The 17,059-nt window shown below is 37.6% G+C and overlaps 1 protein-coding gene across 14 annotated transcripts in view; it reads left to right on the plus strand.

Annotated features, from left to right (window-relative positions):
* Window positions 1-17,059, plus strand: part of Sox6 (SRY-box transcription factor 6) — a 540,675-nt gene that overhangs the window by 333,049 nt on the left and 190,567 nt on the right. The window lies entirely within an intron of this gene.

Below are 17,059 nucleotides of genomic sequence, written 5' to 3' on the forward strand. Positions count from 1 at the left end.
GTGCTTTCTATACATGTCCCTGTAGTGCAGAACTTCAGAGTCATATTGAAAGTCACAGACGCTCCAAAAATTAGAGCTGGAGGATTTCTGTCTGCTGTAGAATCCTACTTGCTTTTCTCCAGATCAGTCCAGAAAGTCACTGCTCTAAACCACATGGTAAATTACTAACGCAGAAACTTAGTATTCTGCTCCAAATAACATGTTTAGCCAATTTCACAAAGTCTTTTGGTCGTCTTGTAATCAATAGCGAGTAATTACAGGAGAACTCCTGGATTCCTTTAGCCAGCAACAAATGCACAAAGCAACTCCTTCTGAACACATACACGTATTTGAATCCAGCAGCACCCACGGTTTCTAATTACACCGCTTTGCATGAGTGTAGACATCTCAGAGCTCTCCTTTGTACTCTCTGCTATAAACATCTTTTCCTTCTTTTGAAGTCTGTGTGATATACATGCAAGCAATTAAGACCTCCCCTCTCCACTGGAGGTTGGAGACACAAGGTCTTCTTAATTAAAATTCTAACAAAAGCTACCGGCAAAAATTCTTACTATATGATTAAGGTCTAAAGTATTATGATACATTAGACTCATTGTTAACTGTTGGGATTAAAAGAAATCGATATGTTGGGGTGAAATCAGCTGAATTTAATTAGCCAAATCAATGTTTACATAAAAGAAAATACTAAAGTTTAATAGCAGGTTCTGCTTATAAATATAACACTGGCTAAAATTGTTCTTTATTGTTACTGCATTGACCACATAATCATATTTTAAATTCAATGAATAAGAATCAGAAACTTCTTTCTTGTAGTTAATTATTATAATTAAAACACAAAACTTTAAAATCATATCTGGTTTCAAAAGTTTTAATTATGAAAGATTCTTAAATGTAAAAATAGTCTCCAATTATAAAATATTCCCAGTGATTTCATTTTTAAAAGGCTAATTTTAGCAAGAGCTACACACCAGAGTCAGAAAGGAGGCAAAATTGGGTAGAAGTAAAAAGAACTAAAGTATTCTTGTGCAATTATGATTACATTAATATGCATTAGTCCATTGGGTATATAGCAAAATTAAAAGGGATACATTTTGATATAACATGAAAACAACACACCTTACCTTTTCCTTCCTGATTACTGTGATGAAAATAAACATCACAACCAGTATGGAGAAGAAAAACTTTACTAATTGCAGCCTAGATTTTAAGTCAAATGAAGGTTATTAGCAATTTCCTGGAAGCCCTTCAGATTGCTTACCAGGAAATGGTGGCTAGCAGGACATCTGTAGTTCTGGTGGAATCAGGAAAACACACTGGAGTTTTAATGATGTGTATCAAATGTAGGCTGATGGGGGGTGGGGTGGGTGGAGTTCTCTACCACAATAGGTAATATTCTTTGAACAGAAACTTTTTTCTAAATTTCAAAATTAGTTTACAAACCCAGAACATAGCCATTAACATTTATACATTCACCCATACTTTTATACACACCTGCAGTGAGTAGACTCACTGCCAGGGATTTTTTGTAAAAAGAGGGATGGCAGAGGTTGGCACGATATTTCACAACATTGTTGGGTGGCAAATTCAGTCTCATTTTTCCATCTCCATATAAGGAGAAGAATTGAGTATAAAATGTCTTCCAAGACAAATTAGGTTTTACTTACTCTGAGTTTGGATGATTCCATCGAGGTAGGATCAACCATGTTGAGACTTGCAGTTGATCTGAAATGATTGGTTGGCTTCAAGTGGGCTGGGATGTCGCGAACATTTATTGGTGACAGGAACATAGAGGCAGGTATATATATATATATATATTTATTAATTAATAGAACATTGTAAAGAAAGAATTTCCTGGTTGGTTTCCAGTGGGAACAGGAAGAAGGATATTTGATAACCACCTCTTATATCACAAATGATTTTATCGGAAATGAACCAGCATGTGTAAGTCTCATAGACAAAGAAGCTGACAATATCATACACATCTGTCACATTTCCAACAGAGTATGTTGCTAATGTTTGCTCAATCAAAATTCAAGTTGTTGATAATTAAAACATTTTCAGATAAATTAGGCTTGGAATGTATTTGCCCAGCTTCATTTTCATATTGTTACAATAGGCATGGTAACTATCACAGGCTTCCCAAGTCTTTGTAATAATATTAAACTATTGTATTTAAGCAAGTTCAAATTGACTTACTCAAAAATTTAAATGATTTTCAACACAGCTGGTTATTTTTTGTTAAAATAGTATGAGCACATTTAACATTTCTGACACATAGTTAATTAAGTTTTTTGTGTTTGTTTGTTTGAGGAGGGGTTATTTTTCTTTTTTTGAAAAAATATTACTCTGCAGCTCAGGCTATCCTAGAACTCATGGCAATCCTACTGTCTCAGTCTCCTGAGTGCTGAGATTATGTTGGAGCTACCTCTCCTGGTTTGGCTTAATTTGTTTTGAAAGTAGCTGTGGTAGATGAAATGTACTATATATACATTTATCTTAGCACTTATACAGAGATTTCAGTAAATGCATTTTTAAATATACTAACATTCATTTGCTGTATTTTACCCCACCCTTTTTCATTTGAATAAATTATAGGTGTTTAAAATATATATTTGTGGTAATATTCATACATGACTAATTCTTGAAAGAAGAATTCATGGGGTGTTATTAATCTCTTGTTCTGTTGGGCCCTACCAATGCTCTGTGTTTAGCACAGTAGGTGCCAAGGTGCACCCTAGGCATTGCTGCATGTTAGAGTTAACTATTGGGCATATTCTCAGGGGATCGTAGTTACATCCCAGAAAAACTGGCATTAGCTTCTGGACCTCCCACAATCCTAGCATTTAGGTCATTTGTCTGAATGGGGGGGAAAAAGCAATAAACAGGCAGACCACTTAATAAATTGTGTGTATTTTTGTCCAAATATTGTTTTTATGAATAAGGACTATGCACTAATCATAAATTGTACATTATTCTCTACATTTTAAATTTGTTACCAATGTTGGTAATTACCACTGAGTGCATATTTAATGAATTGGGGAAATTTGATGCAATTATTCGTTTACTTGTGATTCCCCTTCAATTCACATGTCTACATTAAACTGTTGAAAAAGAAAACTCTTGAGAATTTAGGTCACTTTTAAAATTCACTCACTTTCTGAACCCTGGTGGTAAACATATGCTGCATTAACTAGGATGAGATTAGCATAGGCTTTGCATTGTAAAGATACAGTCTCCAAGTTTAGTAACATAAAATAAACCCCTCCTTGAATACAGACTTCAGGAGGGTGGACCATCGACCACACCACCTGCCTTCGGAGTCAGTGGGAGATGCTATAACTGAATGCACATTTTAGATACTTTAACTTCAGATAAATTATTTTTACTTGAGCCTCTTTCCAGCACTTTGGTATTGATTACACCCATAAATGGACTAAATAGACACAAGTTGGTAGCTTTTAGGAAGTCTGTTCAAAATGACGGAAACTGCAGAGAAAAGGTCCAAGTTTGACTCTCTTCATGATTGCCCAGACTTTTTTTTAAAGCTCAGAGAATTTGGGTACTGAAAAAGACCTCTGATGCTGAAAGGGTCTGAAAATAAGAAAAGTGCGAGAGAGGTAGAGTTTCTGTCGACCCGCGTTTTATTTTCTCCTTTGATCATAAACTGGAAAGGAAAGTACACGTTTCACAGAAATGGCTCAATGTCATTAAGATGGTTTGGGCAAGAGAGGGAGTGAGGCAGATGAAGGTTGGTTTTTGATGAAGAGGTGGGATTCCACAGGCATCTGGTTCAGTAGTCTCATCCAGTGCTTTCTCTCAGCTGTTTGTTATGTGTACTTTTATGATATTCTTAAATATGTCTCTATAGAAGAGATTGGATCTAAACGAAATCCATTCCATGCCTTTAAAAATAGGTTTCTCCACATAATAATAAGAGATTTGTGTTCTTGCAGTTAAAGCAGAGAGTTGCATTCCTGTTCACATTTGTTTAACCAGGCTCCCATCACAACAGGTGCACAATTATTTTTATGAGTAAAATATTATCAGCCTTCAAAATTAGCCAGGGCAAAATGCAAGTTGTCTGATTGAATAATCAAAGCTGATACTTAAAATACATTTGATTTCCACAGGAATTTTAAAATGCAAAGCCCCACTCTCTTACTCTGGAATTCAGAGGAAGTTACAATTGTTGGTAGTGTGTAAGTTGTCCCTGTAACTAGTCTGAAGAGTTTTGTGTAATTCAGTTGGTATTATAAGGCAAATCATTATCAGGTAATTAGTTTTGGTCTGATATTTTAAACTGTCAGTAAAGTGGTGCATATCACAGTAGGTAACTCTTTCCCCTTGAAGATTATTCTGCATTTGATCAGAAGGCCCACCAGTCTAGAAAATTAAAATCCAGTCTGTGCTCACTTAAATTCAGTTTGTGGAATATAAAATTGTACATATATTTCAGTTTATAAAATAAATAGATTGTAGATAATCTAAGTCATGGATTATCTTGGTGAATAGTCAAGGCTCCTAAATGGAAGAATATAAGAAAAAAACCAGCCCCCTCCCCCACAACTGAGCAGGAAGCAGATCTGGGTGGGAACTTCACTGTGGTTTAAAAGCACTATAACAGCACAGCTGTTAGAAACCAATTACAGGCAGGTAACTGTTTGTTTTCATATCTAAATCTGTTTGTCAATCAGGAGAATGCAATGAATCAGGAGAAGGGATCTCAAATACAAACCACAGAGTAAGGCAGAGCATCTGGAGGAGGTCCAAGCCACAAGAATTAGGGCAGGAGTGCAGATGGAATCAAATCCACACGTGCACATGGCTCCCGGCTTTGACCACATTTTTCAAATCAAGTCAGAAGCTGAGATGATTGGAGAGAAATCTCAGTTTTCTATTGGGAGTAGACTCATTTTAAGGTCTGTTAGAACCAGTGTGGTTACCAATAGGAGAGAGATTATAAAAGAATCCTGCATATTGTTATTAACCCAGGACATTTTCAGTACTGGTTCATCAATAATATAAATAGAGATTGTGACTTATGTTCTAGTCTAGAAGGGCACTGTGATATGCTTTTGGCTATCTTGTGAAGAAGTAGGATTTTTCTACTTTGACTCTAATTTACAGCAATTTTCAGCTTCTGTGCCTTTTCCCAAAGCATCTTGTTTTATCTGGACACAGTCAGTGGGCTACCTCTACTGTTCCAATCCTCAGCACTGGTGCTGAGGATGGGAGACAGTGAAGCTCACAAAGAGTGCTTTACACATGTCTGTAGGGCTGAATGTGGGGAAACCTACCGAGAGCCAAGGTTTAAGTTGGTAACATCAAGAGAGCATAAATAGAAGTTTATTAAGAAAGCTAAAGAAAACAAAATAGGCATAGCCATGCTGTGGTTTTGCTTAAACACAGGCTTTTGGAACCACTGAGAGCCCTGGATTTCTTTTCTACTGCTTACTGAAAGGAGCCCTTTTATTTTTCCAGGCACAATTTGTGCCAGTGGGCCTTAGCCTGGAAGCATGGTGGCTCTTGTCTAGCCCTCACTGTGCACTGTGTGTCTCTCTGCTGTGGCCATCAGGGTTTAGTTACCGTTCCAGGTGGATGTGGAAATGCATTCCACTCTAAGGCTTGTCTTTTGTCCCAGGTCTCTGTGTAAATTCAGTTTGGATGTCAGGAAAGAAGGGAAGAGACCTCTGTGACATGAAGGGACATTCTCATCTGACATGGCATCAGGGTTAGTGGATAAGAAGCAGCTAGTGAGCTTAAATACTTGAGGAAATAACACGATTTTTTTTCCTGTAAAATGGTCTTTTGTATTTGTATTCTGCTTCATGAAGAAAACTAGAGGTATGTATGTGTGTGGGCACTCACCTCGTTGCCCTTGAGCAGGGCAGAGGACAACTTGTGGGAGTTTGTTTTGTCCTTCTACCACATGGGTCTGTGTGGTTGAGCTTTTGTTTTCAGGCATGATGGTACACACACCTTTATCTGCTGAGCCAGCTTGCCAGTCATAGTAAAACTTCTCTTATTAAACATAAATCTCATAGCCAAGATGAGAGCTTTGAATTCATCTCACTCATTCTTCTGTTTTTTAAGAAGTAGCTGTGTTGGTAAAATTTCAGTCAGACTACTGATCCACCTTGACTGCTTACCATTGAATTTACATTGTCTTACATTTCCTATCATTCAAACATGAGGGTTGTTCATATGTTTTACCTGCATATATGTTCGTGTATTACACGTGTGCAGTCCCCAAGGAGGCCAGAAGAGGGCATTGTATCTCCTGAAACTGGAGTGGAAGATGGATGTCAGCTGCCAGCTGGATGCTGGGAATCAGACCAGGTCTTCTGCAAATGCAGCAAGTACTCTCAACTGCTGAGCCATCTCTCCATTCCCAAGAATTCTTTAGTTTAAAGACCTTAGAACCAAAAGCAGACAGTGCAACAATAGCAAAAATACATTTATTAAACAAATGGTGTGTATCCTAGTGCTTTGTGTTTTTATCTCACACTGTCCTCAAGTTAAGGCTATGGAGGAGGGGCATCATCTTTCTTTTACTGAAGAGGAAGAAGGGTTCAGGAAGAAATAACAGTTTTCTTCAGACACGAAGATAGTAGTGGGCATGCCAAGATTTGAATCAAGGACTATATGTGCTAAGCTGGTGTCCTTTCTGGGTTGCTGGAATTGCAGCTGTTGCAGTCTGGCTCCCCCTGGGCTACCCAGACTGAGCCACACTTCATGTGTTTCTCTACTCTTTCAAACTAGAGTTTGAACCAGTCAGACAGATGAACAGAGATGGGCAAGCAAAACAACAGGCACCAATTGCTACCATCCTGCTACGACTGTGGGAACTGTGCATTTTCTTGTTTTGAGAATTTGGTCATCATTTCTATTCTTTTGTATCTGTAATTTTTCATTTAAAATCCTGTGAGTACAAATCTCCTCTTTTCTGATAGTTTAAATTCTTCAGGTTTGAGGTTCTTCGTTGTCCTTTAGTGTACCTGCACCTTGGGTTCTCTAGTTTGCTATTAACTTCAGTATAGACTTGCACTGTCTCCTTGCCTGGTATCGTTCTAGTATCCTCTGACTTTCTGGGATATCTGATCGGCAGTTCCTCAGTGAAGGATGTAGGAATATATCACCAGAACAACAGTAGAACACAAGCTGCAAACACTCTGGCTGCTAGTGAGGATTCTGAGCTTTTTACACTTCTAGCACAATGGCATGCAGACTTCTGTGTTTACTGCAAAACCTTATGAACCATGAATAGAATTTTAATAACAGATTGTACTGTGGTTAATTATTAAGTTAAAACTATGAGAACAGTTAGTGAAGATTGCCATCTCTCTGCAACAATGACCCTGTGTGGTTCTACTCAAGAATCCTCCTATCATACCAGGTGCTGTTAATTATTTGGTTCTTCCAGTCTTCATATCCATAATGTAATTTTCTGCTATCTGTGAAGATATATTAGAAGTCAGTTTTAGCCCTTTTTGTTCACCCAACAGGCTTACTGCTACTCTTGGAGTGACCAGTGTTTTGAATTTGAGATGATACAGAAGATTGTTGTATTAAATGTTGTATTATTCTGAGGATCATGTCATCAAATTGTCTGCAACAGTTTCCATTAAAAGAAGAGTTTTAGCCGGGAGTTGGTAGCACACACCTTTAATCCCAGCACTCAGGAGGTAGAGACAGGCGGATCTCTGTGAGTTCAAGGCCAGCCTGGCCTACAGAGAGAGTTCCAGGACACCCTTCAAAACAATACAAAGAAACCCTGTTTCGAAAAAACAAAAAACAAAACAAAACAAAAAACCAAACCAAACAAACAAACAAAGAGGAGCTTTGAGGAGATGAGAAAGAAGAACCTGGCATGAATTTAGAACCATGGATTCGATGCCTAGCCATGGTCTGGAAGTGGAAACTGCATCTCCTTATGTAGAAAGCGAGCTTAGGGACTGGGCTCATGGTTTTTGCAGCTTAGTCATCCTGCAAAACCAAGCAGAATTGCCCAAGGACACAAATCAGGGGAATACAGAACATAAAGCTTAGTTGCCTGGGAAGCCATAAGTTAGATAACAGGGATGAAAATGGATCCAAGCCAAAGATACAGGGCTACAGGCAGCATATGTGTAGAATTTCAACACTAAGAGGAGAAAAAGTAATCACTACTTATAGTGTTTGAATAGTGGACCCCTAATCTTGTGATGATATTTCTCAATTCTGGCTACTTTGTATACTTAGAAACCAATGTTTAGACCCAGATAAATGGAAAGGTTTTCTAGATAACTCTAGATCTGCTACCCAATATGGACTACTAGCAGTATATGGCTATTTAATAAATTCAAGTTAATGGAAAGTCACCAGAATTAAAATTTAGTTCCTTCAACACATTTTAAGTGCTTAATTATCATATATGTTTAGTGGCTATTATATTAACCAACAAAGAGGTAGAAAATCTCCTTTTTCTAGAAAGTTCTGTTGGACAGTATTGCTGTTAGGTATACAAGTCATAAGACCTTCTAGCACTATCAAAATATATGTATAAATATCCTCAGCAAGACTTCTCTGTGACAATATACTTTAAAGATGCCAAGAAATAATATTCTTTCAAATTTAGTGAGGTTTCTGGAAACAGAATTTTGCTGAGAGTTCTCTTATGTGAGGCTATTTTTGAAATTGGTGTTCCTAATTTGTATTTATTTATTTACATATTATTACAATGCTGGTTTTCTTTTTCACTATGAATATGTATTTCATTCCCAGTGGAACGGATTGTGACCAGACGCAAGATTGTGATAGTGAAGTGAAGTCTTTTCCTCACATGTGTGAGTGTACTTGGTAACATACTGTTACTTCTAAGTTGTCACCACTAATAGAGGATAGGAAAGTCCATTCTTGCATCTTATTAAAAAAAAAACCAGCCCAAGTGTCAACTAGACAGATTCCAGCTTCCAGTGTAGCTTTAATGCATGCATTGTTCATTGTTTCTAATTCTAAGTTTGTGTGTTTAGGTATGTGTTAGATGTGAAAGTGTCCATAGTGAAAGAGAGGAAGAGAGAGATTAGATATGCTAAGGAAAACACTAATGAGGAATCCAAGGGCACACAGTTTTCCTTCAAAGTGAGGGAAACTCAGAAGCAGAGAGCATTTGCATTTGTAGTTGTCTACCCTTTCCTCTGATCTCCTAAAGTCTGCCAGCTTTCTTCCTAACATGGAATGGAGACATTTTAACATGGTATTTCTTCCTATCCCTCTTCCATGCTGATGTGCAGTCACTTATCCTGCATTTGGGGTCTATCAGTGAAACTAGCTCAGGCTACCAAAGCCGAGGATGACTGAGGAGATTTAAAGCAAGGAGGATGTCCAGAGAGGCACTACTGTGCTTCGTGATTTGTAGGAGAAACCTCTCAAACTTCCTTTGCTCAGAGTACTGCTTTTTGTGTTTGGTGAAAATTATTCACAGACCTAAACACTAAAATCATGGAACCAGAATAAATGTGACCAACATCTGTTGCTAGATCTAAACTGATGAAATAGACAGTTCATAGAAAGAGTTAACTGAAGAAAAGGAAGAGACAAATTAAAGTGACTCCATTCTGTCTGAGGCTAACAGTCAGTATAGGAAGTAAGTGCTTGCAGCAGGCTATCTCAGCACAGTTTCTGGGCACCTAGCAACACTGAGGGTTGCTCTGTGCTGATGCATTTCTACGCTGAAGAAACCCTTGGATACATAGGAGAACACTCTTCTAGTATAGCTTTTAATCACAATCAAACAACAGACACAGGGAAAGAGCTGCCGAAACCAACATGTACAAGCTTGGAAACATTAAATGAAAACTGCAAAATTACATATCTACTATATAATTTATATAAAATGAAAACATAAAGCAACCGTGTAGATCTTTCATGTGGCAACAGTGTGAAATGTGTTGAATTGATAAACATTTACTGTATACTGAGTCCATTAAACAGTTTTTGTTTGTTGTTGTTTTAAATAGAAGGAGGCTGTGCTTCTAGAGCAGAGGAAACAACTGGATAAATGTAATTTGTTACCATCCAGTGTTAGAGCTGCAAGCGGCTTTCACTCCTCCCACCCCATGTTGTCTGCTTCACAGCAGCTTTGAGAGTTGCCTAGCCTCCTGACACTGTCCCTTACAAGTTGGCTATTGTCCTCCCTCCAACTTCCTGCCATAGGAATAGTGAGTCTACTGTCAGTTGAGGAGGTTCTTTTGTAGTAGCAAACAATTCTCATTAGTGCTGCATTGCAGACAGCACTTTAGGGACAGCCTGTAATTTCTCATGCCATTTTCGTTCTTTGATATTTTCACCAGCTCCACTCATCTGGCCAACACTTCTTTTCAGTGTGTGTGTGTGTGTGTGTGTGTGTGTGTGCATGTGCGTACGTGTGCGCGCACGCACGCATGTGTGGGCATGCATACACGTGTGTGAGTACACATGTAGAGGCCAGAGTAGGCTGTTGGCTCCCTGCTCTATTGCTCTCCATTTCTTTCCCTGAGACAAGGCATGCAACTGAACTGGAGCTAGGCTGGGGACTCAGTGGTTCTTCTGTTTCTGGGATTACAGGTGCATAAACCTGGCCTTTCCATGGCTGCTAGGATCCAAAGTCAAGTTTTCATGCATGTACAGCAAATGGTCTTACTCACCAAGGCATCTCTTCAGTTCTATGACAAGCACTTATAAGAGAACTTCTCATGTGCTAGGTGTTAGAAATGTAAAGATGGCTAAAACGTAGGCCTTCCTGTAAGAGCCTCATCACCAGAACATCCAGGTGAAAACTGATTTTAGTTCATGCTTTGGAGGATGTTAAAGAGGAATTGGTCAAATTATTATGTATTTTCCTTCAAGAAGTAGAAGGATTGTGGAAGAGAGTCATTTGCGTTAGCAGAGCAGCATCATATTTTTTTCAGTGTCTTAAACTCTGGACAGCTAGAGTTCATATTTCTCTCTCTAGCACAGACCTTGTCTCTGAGTTTTTCAGCTATATAGAGGCAGCTTTCTGTCATCCATTTCCCTCTGAAAATTTTACATTAAGCATGGATAAAAAGGTACTCCCAACATTGTTTCCCAGATTTACTATGCTGTGCTTGAAGTCCAACACCACTGCCCTAATACTTCTGAGCCTGGTTTTGCAAGGCAGCAGGAGGTAAGGAGCAAAAACAGAAGCCATGGCAGTTGTGTGGACTCTGTCTTAGCTTTCTTATCTGATTGCTGGGGTGGATTTTGACCTTTTTATGACCTTACATTCCAGGACCCATCTTCTTGTCCTTTAGGTCAGTTTGCACTGTAACCAGTCTCAGAGTCCAGGACTGTCCCTGCTGTTTTTCCTAAGCCCCAAACCCTCTTTGCCTCTTTGACTCCATCTCTTGTGACTGCATTTCATTCTTTGTCTTTAAATACTGTTTTGCGATACAGATCTACACCAACATTTGATTCATTCAGTTGTCAGCTGATAGCTGCCATTTTGCCTTCTAACCAACAGTGTGAATGGCGTATAGGTGCCCCATGTGCTCATGCTTTCAAAAATCTTGTTTTGGAGAATACCTGAGCACCTGAGCACTGAATCTAGATAACTATTTTCCCTGTAACTCCTCCCATGTCTCTCTATTCCCAAAGTCACGCCTCTTCTTTAATATTACTGTTGCATCTGCACACACACACACACACACACACACACACACACACACACACACACACAACCTACTGGTCTGTTTATTGTCATTCATATGAATGCATGCCCAGTGCTGACCTCTTGGAATTGGACAAATTGTGTAGAATCTCATCCTGGAGGAGATGGAATCTCCCTTTCTCGGCAGCCATCAACCACCTGTGGCTCCTCCTCGTCCTAGATGAAGAACTGCATACTTGTTCTCTCTTGAACATGGAAAATATCTAGCATTGTTTTACAACAGTTCCTCTTGGTAGATATTCTAAATCTACATATGTAGGAAATCCAAGGTTCTAGAAACATACAAATAACTTGTTGTAAACCACAAAGACCAGGAAATGTGGAGCTAACTTTTAAAATCCTTTTTTTCAAAGCTTACTTAATTGATATTTTTTCAAAATTCATGTTAAAGATGTAAATATGAATAATCATGCTTTGTGTAGAATTCATTTTCTCAAGAGAATATTGTTTTCTGTAGAAAAAAGCAACCAGTTCAGGTCTCAGAGCATCACACAAGTGCTATTCCTCAAGACAATGCTATATTTTGGCATGTAGCAGAAATATTTCTTACTTCTCATTTGGTTATGAACATTATCTTATAAAGTTTACTCCAAATTGAACTTTTAAAAATTAATTTGTTTTACTGCTTTATCAAGAAGTTTTACGTGAAGCCAAGTGGTTAGTGAAATGTGCATATATGCTCCCACAGGCATCAGTGCACATTGGCAGAGGGCAGTGCTGTTGCCTTAATTCATGTTAAGACCATAGCAGCTTTACCAGCCATTGCTTTTGCGCCATCAGGGCAAATGTCAATACAGTGAAGAAGAGAAGAAAAAAACTGAGCAATTTTATAAAAAACAGTTTTATATGTATATTTTAGGTATCTGACTCTGTTATATTTATTTAACACAAGCTATTATTAAACTTCCCCAAACCAGCATAATGGGAAGATTTTCATGCTGGCTCTAGACTCTAGGGTCTAGAGGGAAATCTGTGGTATCATTGACATTTTTCCCCATGATTGCTTCAGTCATTTCATTGATAGATTGTATGGTACACTTGGGAAATTCAAATCTGCTAAGTAAAGAATCCATGTTACTTCTTAAGGCAGAAAAATGGTTAACAAAGTCAATTAATTGGAAATTAAAGCGAATTATTTAACTTAATTTAAGAAATATGTTATAATGTAAAGAATTCTGTTCTGAGATCAAGGTTTCTGATTCCTAGAGCTTGGACCAAAGTTTGGTGCAAACCTACTGGCATGCATCAGGTTCTGGGTTCAATTCCCAGCAGCATACACATACACATGACTTCTGGTTCCATTCCTAAGTCTGCCACTAGCTAATTAACTGTGTGACATCAGCTATGCTTCCCTCCTTTGCTTGCTTTTAGCTTCCTTGCTTATAAAATGTGGGGTTTAATGATCCCTTGATTCTTTCCAACAGTGATTTTATGAGTCTATGACTGGATAAGCATGCTTTTCAAAAAAGACTTTGCAATTACTTTTGAATATATAGGACTGATTTTAAAAATCATCTCCATCTGGTGATAGAACCAGTGTGAAGAGCAGTAGGAGTGTTGGGGGAAGTACTTTTCTTTGCATAAAGTTCCTTTTCCCTGTATACCTCAGGTATCTGAAAGCCTGAACTGCAGTAGAACCAAACAGACCCAAACTCACTATGCATACAGCAGCACTCACACTTTCTCCTGCAGCTCTTCAAGTTGCTGTATATGGGGCCTGTCTGGGGCTTCATCAAAAAAAAAAATCAGTCTGCTGGTGCTCTGATGCTAATAAAAGCTCCAAAAATTTCAAGATGAGGAAAATTTTCTCAGACACCAGCCTAAAGGAATGTGTTTGGGGACTGGAAAAATGGCTCGGTTAAGTGCTCATTACACAAGAGTGAGGACTAGAGCTCCCAGAGCCCACATACATGCTGTGCAGTGAGGTGCGCATCTTGTGATTCCAACATTTGGAAGGCAGAGACTGGTGATCCATCCCCAGGGAGGGTGAGGCCTTCCATGGGGGATCTTCAAAGTCTATCATATCCTTTGGAGCAGGGCCTAGGCCTCTCCCATGTGTCTAGGCTGAGAGAGTATTCCTCTATGTGGAATGGGCTCCCAATGTCCATTCATATGCTAGGGATAAATACTAATCTACTACCAGAAGCCCCATAGATTGCTGAGGCCTCTTCATTGACACCAATGTTCAGGGAGTCTGGATCAGTCCTATGCTGGTTTCCCAGGTATCAGTCTGGGATCCATGAGCTCCACTTTGTTCAGGTCAGTTGTTTCTGTGGGTTTCACCAGCAAAGAGGGAGGAGTGATGAGCAAAGGGGTCAAGACCAGGCTGGTAAAACCCTTGTTGTGTTTTGTACAGAGCCCCAGATGCCTTATCTTGAGACTATTAGAAGTATGTGACAGGTTAGAACTTCTAAGGTATGAACTTGAAAATGTAATTAGTGCTCAGGTGACATTCAGTCCTGAAGGACAGGCAACTTCTTTACTTCTACTCATAATGTGAGAGACATTTTTCGGGTTGGTAAGACATTGCATATATAGTGTTACTATTAATTTACTAGATAATTAGTTGTAAAATCTTTAGACTAATATTGGTATATGAATATTTTAAGGCTGTCTTGTGCAAAGGGGAGAGATGGTATTTTAAAGCATTTATTCAAAAACCACTAAGCCTAACTCCTTTGAACTATCCAGACTTGCTTATACTTGATACCATTCTTCACTGGCAGTCTGAAAATTTTTGCTTTACTTTCCTTATGCTAGATGAGACATTTGACTAATCTCTCTCTTTATAATAAACTTTATTACTTGTTGTGTATACCTGTGGGTTTAGAATATTCAGGAGCAAATATGTTTATTTCTGTTTATATTTTCATTATATACTTAACATTAAACTTAATGTTTATACTAATATAATACTATGAAATATAGGAATTTTGATGCTCACTATATTTTGGATGAGCAGCTTCCTGTTGTTCAGTTAATTATGGAGTAAAGCTATTAATCTGCTTTTTCTAAAGGGAAGAAATCTATATAGTTTGAAAATTCCCTGAATTAAGAATCACTTTTCATAAAAATTCATAGAAAATTTTTGTTAATGTTAAATTTTTAAAAATTCTCTCCAAGATATATGACAGTTCTGGAGGCATGGAACCAAGACTATATAACTTTTTTCATTGGTAGATTTAGTTTAAACAAAAGCCATCATCTGTCTACCTAGGTATTGGCCTATACATTTACAAAGTCAATTTTTATTATGAATTTCTATATATTTAAGATAACTAATTAAATCTATTTATTTTATAAAATTTCATCATCCATATCTCAGATTTGTAAACTATGTAGACTCATGTCATGGAACTCTTGGAAGATTTATTTATCAAACATGGATTATATCTTTTGCGTCTGTGGTGCTACTTAGAAACTGGCACTGATAGCAAGTTATGAATGGAGTTCCAGGTTTACCAGGGTGTCCTGGAACTCACACTTTTGTTGTTGATATAATATTAATGGCATCTCCTTTTATGGAGGAATCACCTCACATGGATGATATGTTGTTCAATTGACTTCACATGACAGAACTGAAGTAGTTGTTGAAGGTTCACTCATTTATGTGCCTGGAGCTCTTGTAGATGTTAGGAAGCTAAGAGTGAACAAGTTATGAGACAAAAAGGATTTTATATATTATAGTTACTAAAAATGAGATTAGGTAAATTTACTTTGCCATGGAGGAAAAAAAACAAAAACATTAAATCTGAATGATAACTGAGTCCTTTTAGGATCCCAGCGCATTATTTAGACAAAAAGAACCTACCAGCATTTTAGAAGGAAATCCACAGATGTTCTGCTCATGCATCCGTGTGATGGAAAATTGCATTGTCTTCATAAAATCAGAGTGCTTGGGATTGTTTAAACTGGAAACAAACTGCCAATACTCCATTAATTAAAATTCTTCTTGATTAGTAGACTTGGATTCTCAAATGGGGTTACTAATAGCATATAAAAGCTTATTCAATGTGCCAGTTTTCTTACTGTACTCTGCATACTTCCATTAGTCAAGAGGATTTTGTTCAGCTGATTGACTTTCTATAGCTTATTTAATAAAGTAATAGATACATTGATTTTAAAATGTTAGGAAACACAGATATGGATCAATGTCAAAATCTGGTTAGATCTGAATCACAATAAAGGTCATTCTCCAATTTTGAAATTAAAATAAAGAATTAATTTACTCATATAAACTGTATTTTATGGTGATTTTGTTTATCATTCAACTTTAACTCCTTTGACAGCTTTTTTTTCCTCTGAGAAATGAATAATCATGACTTATCCTTTAGCTGTAGGGTACTGTTGGTACCTAAGCCAATTTTATTGAAAGAAGTGATTTTAGAAATGATTTTTCCAATAATATGAACCTCTTTAAGATGCCCCCTTAAATGCTTAGACTATGTAATTCATACAGTCTTCCACTTAAATTCTACCTTTTAACTTACAGTTTAAACTCAGAGAATTATTTGACAAAACATTTCAAACAGTTTGAAATTAAATTTCTAGTTGTAACATTTTTCTGAGTATTTTCAAATTAGTTTGAGTATACTTATTCCTCTCCATTTATGTTTATAATTTTCCTAAGTGTACCTTACCTATTAATATTGTATTCAAAAATTTTAAAAACCAGAAGTACTTCTTAAGGACTATGTATAAAGTGGTCAGTAACTGAATTTTATCTGTTTATCTTTTGTTTGGTTGTTTTTCGAGACAGGGTTTCTCTGTGTAGCTTTGGAGCCTGTCCTGGAACTAGCGCTGTAGACCAGGTTGGTCTCCTGCCTCCCAAAGGCTGGGATTAAAGGAGTGCGCCACCACCTCCTGGCCTGTTTATTTTTAAAACAAAAACAAAAAACACCTGTGCTTTGCTGAATAGATTTGAAGATCAGACCAACTACTTAGAGTCATGCCTCAATTGAGTACAAGTTATTTATGTGATCTTTCTCATTCTCACTTTCCCAAATTTGTTGAAACACAGATAAAAATATGACTGACCCCAGCACACAGTAGGGATTGGGATCATAGTAAGTTCTTGAAAATGTGTATTAACTTAAACATGAACTCCTTTACTATTTAACAACCTTAAAATACCTCTCTCCTTTCTCTGAATTTGCTTTGCTGCTACATACATAGTGATGGAGATGGCCAGTAGGTTCATTTGGTTACAGTGGTCCCCAAACTGGAAGAAAGTCACATATGGCATAAGGATTTCTGGGATTCCAAAACATCTCTCTGGGTTGTTAACTGCTGTGGCTGCCCACCACCAACTCTGATTTAGAATTGGTTATTAGGTAATTTCAACTTCCCTGA

This window comes from Mesocricetus auratus, unplaced genomic scaffold (assembly GCF_017639785.1).
Source record: "Mesocricetus auratus isolate SY011 unplaced genomic scaffold, BCM_Maur_2.0 Super-Scaffold_4256, whole genome shotgun sequence".
In the NCBI taxonomy this organism is placed as follows: domain Eukaryota; kingdom Metazoa; phylum Chordata; class Mammalia; order Rodentia; family Cricetidae; genus Mesocricetus; species Mesocricetus auratus.